Here is a 6805-nt window from a genome sequence, read left to right on the forward strand (position 1 = left end):
TTCTCGAGGAAAGGTTTCTCTCGAAAAGTTGAGTGGGAGGATGGTGGAGACTTGATGTGGTTATTGAACCATCACTTCAACTAGTGTGTAGCAGGGCACAGGAAGTTGTTCCTGTGGCACCTACACCAATTGAAGTAGAAGCTTATGATAGTGATCATGAAACTTCAGATCAAGTCACTACCGAACCTCGTAGGACGACAAGGACGCGTACAGCTTCGGAGTGGTACGGTGACCCTGTCTTGAAGGTCATGTTGCTAGACAACAATGAACCTACGAGCTATGGAGAAGCGATGGTGGGCCCAAATTCCAACAAATGTCTAGAAGCCATGAAATCTGATATAGGATCCATGTATCAGAACAAAGCAAGTTTTTCACAAGTTCAAGGAGTTGACTACGATGAGATTTTCTCATCCGTAGCGATGCTTAAGTCCGTTGGAATCATGTTAGCATTAGCAGCATTTATGAAATCTAGCAGGTGGATGTCAAAATGAGTTTCCTTACCAATTTTCGTAAGGAAAGGTTGTATGTGATACAATCAGAAAGGTTTTGTCGATCCTAAGGATGCTAAAAGGTATGCTAGCTCCAGCGATCCTTCCATGGACTGGAGTAAGCATCTCGGAGTTGGAATGTGCGCTTTGATGAGATGATCAAAGATTTTGGGTTTATACAAAGTTTATGAGAAACTTGTATTTCCAAAGAAGTGAGTGGGAGCACTATAGAATTTCTGATGAGTATATGTTGTTGACATATTGATGATCAGAAATGATGTAGAATTTCTGTAAAGCATATAGGGTTGTTTGAAAAGTGTTTTTCAATGGAAAACCTGGATTAGGCTACTTGAACAATAAGCATCAAGATCTATAAGATAGATCAAAATGTTTAATAATACTTTCAAATGAGCATATACCTTGACATGATCTTGAAGGTGTTCAAGATGGATCAGTCAAATAAGGAGTTCTTGCCTGAGTTGTAAGGTACGAAGTTAAGACTTAAAAGCTCGACCACGGCAGAAAAGAGAGAAAGGACGAAGGTCGTCCCCTTTGCTTTAGACATAGGCTCTACAGTATGCTATGCTAAGTACCGCACCTGATGTGTGCCTTGCCACATGTCTGGCAAGAGAGTACAGAGGTGATCAAGGAGTGGATCATCAGATAGCGGTCAAAGTTATCCTTAGAGGAATAATTATATGTTTCTCGATTATGGAGGTGATAAAGAGTTTGGCGTAAAGGGTTACGTTGATGCAAGCTTTAACACCTATCCGTATGACTCTGAGTAGCAAACCGGATACGTATAGTGGAGCAACCATTTGGAATAGCTCCAAGTGGAGCGTGGAAGCAACATTTACGATATGACCTAGAAATTTGCGAAGTACATACGGATCTGAATGTTACAGATCCGTTGACTAAAACCTCTCTCACAAGTAGAACATGATCAAACCCCAGAACTCATTGAGTCTTAATCACATGATGATGTGAACTAGTTTAATGACACTAGTAAACTCTTTGGATGTTGGTCACATGGTGATGTGACCTGTCAGTGTTAATCACATGGTGATGTGAACTAGATTATTGACTCTAGTGCAAGTGGGAGACTGTTGGAAATATGCCCTAGAGGCAATAATAAAAGTGTTATTATTATATTTCTTTGTTCATGATAATAGTCTTTTATTCATGCTATAACTGTATTATCCGGAAATCGTAATACACGTGTGAATACATAGACCACAATATGTCCCTAGTGAGCCTCTAGTTGACTAGCTCGTTGTGATCAACAGATAGTCATGGTTTCCTGGCTATGGACATTGGATGTCGTTGATAACGGGATCACATCATTAGGAGAATGATGTGATGGACAAGACCCAATCCTAAGCCTAGCACAAAGATCGTGTAGTTCGTATGCTAAAGCTTTTCTAGTGTCAAGTATCATTTCCTTAGACCATGAGATTATGCAACTCCCGGATACCGTAGGAATGCTTTGGGTGTACCAAACGTCACAATGTAACTGGGTGGCTATAAAGGTGCATTACAGGTATCTCCGAAAGTGTCTGTTGGGTTGGCACGAATCGAGACTGGGATTTGTCACTCCGTGTAAACGGAGAGGTATCTCTGGGCCCACTCGGTAGGACATCATCATAATGTGCACAATGTGACCAAGGGGTTGATCACGGGATGATGTGTTACGGAATGAGTAAAGAGACTTGCCGGTAACGAGATTGAACAAGGTATCGGTATACCGACGATCGAATCTCGGGCAAGTAAAATACCGCTAGACAAAGGGAATTGTATACGGGATCGATTGAGTCCTAGACATCGTGGTTCATCCGATGAGATCATCGTGGAACATGTGGGAGCCAACATGGGTATCCAGATCCCGCTGTTGGTTATTGACCGGAGAACGTCTCGGTCATGTCTACATGTCTCCCGAACCCGTAGGGTCTACACACTTAAGGTTCGATGACGCTAGGGTTATAAAGGAAGTTTGTATGTGGTTACCGAATGTTGTTCGGAGTCCCGGATGAGATCCGGGACGTCATGAGGAGTTCTGGAATGGTCCGGAGGTAAAGATTTATATATGGAAAGTTGTTGTTCGGGTTCCGGAAAAAGTTCGGGTTTTTTCGGTATTGTACCGGGAAGCTTCTAGAAGGTTCCGGAGGATTCCGGAGGGGTCCGGAGGTCCGGAAATTGTTCCACCACGTCCAATACAGCAGCATGGGCTGTAAGGGGGCGCCCTAGCCTTAATGGGCCAGGGGAACCAGCCCCCCAAGGCCCATGCGCATGGGAAGGGGAAAACCCTAAGGGGGAGGGCCTCCACTTGACTTGGGAGGCACTCCTCCCCCCCTTGGCCGCACCCCTTCCTTGGAGGAAGGGGCAAGGCTGCGCCTCCCCCCTCTCCCTTGCCCCTATATATAGTGGAGGGGAGGGAGGGCAGCCATACCTGAAGCCCTGGCGCCTCCCTCCCTCCCGTGACACCTCCTCCTCTCCCGTAGGTGCTTGGCGAAGCCCTGCAGGGTTGCCACACTCCTCCATCACCACCACGCCGTTGTGCTGCTGTTGGATGGAGTCTTCCTCAACCTCTCCCTCTATCCTTGCTGGATCAAGGCGTGGGAGATGTCACCGGGCTGTACGTGTGTTGAACGCGGAGGTGTCGTCCGTTCGGCACTAGGATCTCCGGTGATTTGGATCACGACGAGTACGACTCCTTCAACCCCGTTCTCTTGAACGCTTCCGCTTAGCGATCTACAAGGGTATGTAGATGCACTCTCCTTCCCCTCGTTGCTGGTTTCTCCATAGATAGATCTTGGTGACACGTAGGAAAATTTTGAATTTCTGCTACGTTCCCCAACACGCTGGAGCCGTGAACGGCCCGACCGCTTGCAGCGGTGTCCAGCAGAGCGAGAAGTCGACACGGGTGTCGACTGTTACGGAGTCGACGGCTGCCAGAGGAGGACGCCTCGGGCACTCGCGCGGAAGTACGACAAACCTCGGATCGGCAGCGCCTCGACGTTGAGGGGGCCTCCTGGAGCCAGGCCAACTCGTTGGCGACGACTATGAGCGCTCCGAGTCGGAACTCGTGGCCCATGATCAAACCGTCACCGGAAACCATGTTGATGAAGACTGAAGAAATTGCAACCTGACCGGAAGTCGCTAAGATGCTTTGCCCCACGGTGGGCGCCAACTATCGTGGTACTAAGACTGACAGTAAGAATAGGGGGTACGTAGGATGAGGCAAGGTCCTAGCTACGGTGAGGTTGTACGCAAGTGTTTACGAGTTCAGACCCCTCTCGGAGGAGGTAAAATCCCTACGTCTCGGTGCCCGGAGGCGGTCGACTGGATTTCAGTATATGTGTGTGTGTTACAGGGGGTGCAAACCCTTGTCCCAGAGGAGGGGGGTGGCTTATATAGAGTGCGCCAGGATCCAGCTCCCCTCCATTACAGAGGGTTCAATGTACATAAAGGAGGGGCGTTACTGATAACGCCAGCTATAAGTGTCATTAATGTCCATGAAGACTACGGAGTGAATGTCCGACCGTTGCAGTTCCGTGTGACTCCTGGTCTTCATACGTAGAGTGGTCTTCGAAAAGGTGGGATACCCGAGTGATATGGTTGGTTGAGTGGCTTGCACTCGACGTCTTCCTTGGGTACTCCCTGTTGTCTCTTGAGCTTCTTTGCTTCTAGGGTAGTGACCTTGGGTAGGGTATGTTGGTCAGGCCTATGACCCTACCCTAGGTCTATATCCTCATCAGCCGCCACCGCCGGTGCCGACGCCGGCATCGGCCAGGGGAAGGGGATCTGGTGTAGTTGTTGCCTAGGGTTTGGGGTCCTCCGGAGTCACAGGCGCATGCGACCCGGGAGGAGAGGTCCACATTGTATAAATTGAGTTAGAACAGTGGTTTGGGATTGAGCACTGTAAACTGGAAAAAAGGGAGTATGTCCTTGTTTCTTTTAATGATACTATTGCTAGTTCGTCATAGACCCACTACATGGCTCTTAGTTCGAGCTAGAGTCGGGGAATCACGTTCAGGTTCCTCCCAGTTAACCACTTGCTTACATAGCGTAACACCACGGGTGGCCAGAAATTTGAGGATATGGAGTAAATCGCTGTTCAGCGACGCCAAAGTGTAGCTACACCTTGCCACAGAAATTGTCCTGCGCCTAGACCTAGCACAAGAGAATAGGGCACTCTCCGATGATGAATTCCACCTCCGCAAACTGTTAAAGCTTTGAATTTTAGGACTAGCTGCAATTGAGCGGGCAAGAAAATGGCAAGCCTCCCGAGTTACATGGTTGCGGCCTGGAGACGCGCCAACCGCCTTCTTTCAGGCAAAGATCAACTCTAGAAATATAAAGAGATTCATCCACACTCTGCATGGCCCTGCAGGTGTGATCACCTCGCAGGAGGACAAGGAAGCATTAATCCATGATCACTTCAATTCCTTGCTGGGAACGATAGTCCACCACGACAACATCATCCACTGGAGCTCTATCGATCTGCCTCATCTGCATGGGAGAGGCATGGAAAACCTTTTACTGAAGAGGAAGTATGGCTCGTGATCAAGTCATCTCCGGCCCGAGCGATCACCGGGACCGTATGGCTTCTCTGACACATTCTTCCGATCTTGTTGGACTGTCATCAAGGACGACATCATGGCGGCATTTAGCCAATTCTACAACCTAGCTGGTAGGAATTTTGCATCAATCAACACGTCCCTGGTGGCCCTGCTCCCAAAGAAATATGGGGCTTCCTCCATCAGTGATTATAGGCAAATTAGTTTAATTCTTTCCATCGCCAAACTGATCTTAAAGGTCCTCTCGATGAGGCTGGTCGCGGTCATCCATATGCTAATCTCCCCATCGCAATCGACATTCCTCCGAACCAAGTGTATCCATGATAGTTTCCTTTACGTCCAAAATAGCATCAAAGCGCTCCATAGAAGGAAAACCCTGGCCCTACTTCTTAAACTCGACATCGCCAAGGCTTTCGACAACGTGTCCTGGGAATACATGCTAGAGCTGCTGCATAAACTAGGTTTCAGTGCTTTGTGGAGAGATTGGATTGCCCTTCTACTCTCTACCTCATCATCATCTTCCTTGCTAAATGGCACCCCGGGCAGGCAGATCCTCCACCGTCAAGGACTACGGCAAGGCGATCCCCTTTCGCCTTTCCTCTTCATCCTAGCGATAGACCCGCTGCATCACATACTAGAGGAGGCTACCCAGCGACAGCTGATTGCACCAATACCATGAAGGGAGCTAAAGCTTCAAATTAGTCTTTACGCCGACGATGCGGTCATCTTCACCAATCCTGTGCCACATGAGATAGATGCACTCCTGGGCATCCTCAAAGACTTCGGGAAATTAATCAACAGGCCTACATATAAACCCCTCCAAATCGCCTGCCCTCCCCATTAGGTGTGAAAGTATAGACCTCACGACCGTGCCCTCCCCATTAGGTGTGAAAGTATAGACCTCACGACTGTGCTACAAAATTTTGGTGGTACAATATGGCTTTTTCTAACTACCTACCTCATGCTCCCGATCACCATTGCTAGGCTGAGATTAGCAAACCTGCAATTCATCATCAATAGAATCAAAGCTAGGCTGGCAGGCTGGAAGGGCAAGCTGCTACCCATTACCAGCAGGAGAGTGCTGGTTCGATGTGTTCTTAGCGCCATACCTACTTTTGCGCTCACTGTACTAAGAGTTCCCAAGAAGCTACTGAAAGAAATTGATAAGTGCAGACGTCGGTTCTTATGGAAACAAGACAAATAATTAACGGAGGCCACCTGCAAGGTAAGCTGGCCGGTGGTGTGCGCAACCACCTCTCGAGGGGGCCTGGGCATTTCGGACCTGGAATGCTTCAGCCGCGCCTTGAGGCTGCGCTGGCTCTGGATTGCCTGGGCAGACCCGAGACGCCCGTGGATGGGCACGACGCCACGATGCAACGACGAAGACAAAGCCTTGTTTGCGGCTGCGACGACGGTTACAATTGGAGATGGTTCAACAGCTCTGTTTTGGCACTCCTCTTGGATTGGCCCAAACACGCTCGCCTCTGCCTACCCAGCTCTCTTCACCCACTCCAAGCGCAAGACCAGGACAGTACGCGACACACTCAGAGATGACACTTGGATTGAGGATCTGAGACGTGGTGACACCTAGCTGCTGCTACAACAGTTCATCGACCTTAATTGGTTGATCATCGCCGCTGCCCCGGAGCACCGGGAAGGATAAAGTGATACAATACGTTGGAACCAGGAGGCAAAAGGAAAGTACACATCCATCTCGGCGTATGCTATACAGTTCCAGGG

This window comes from Triticum aestivum, chromosome 5B (assembly GCF_018294505.1).
Source record: "Triticum aestivum cultivar Chinese Spring chromosome 5B, IWGSC CS RefSeq v2.1, whole genome shotgun sequence".
Taxonomy (NCBI): domain Eukaryota; kingdom Viridiplantae; phylum Streptophyta; class Magnoliopsida; order Poales; family Poaceae; genus Triticum; species Triticum aestivum.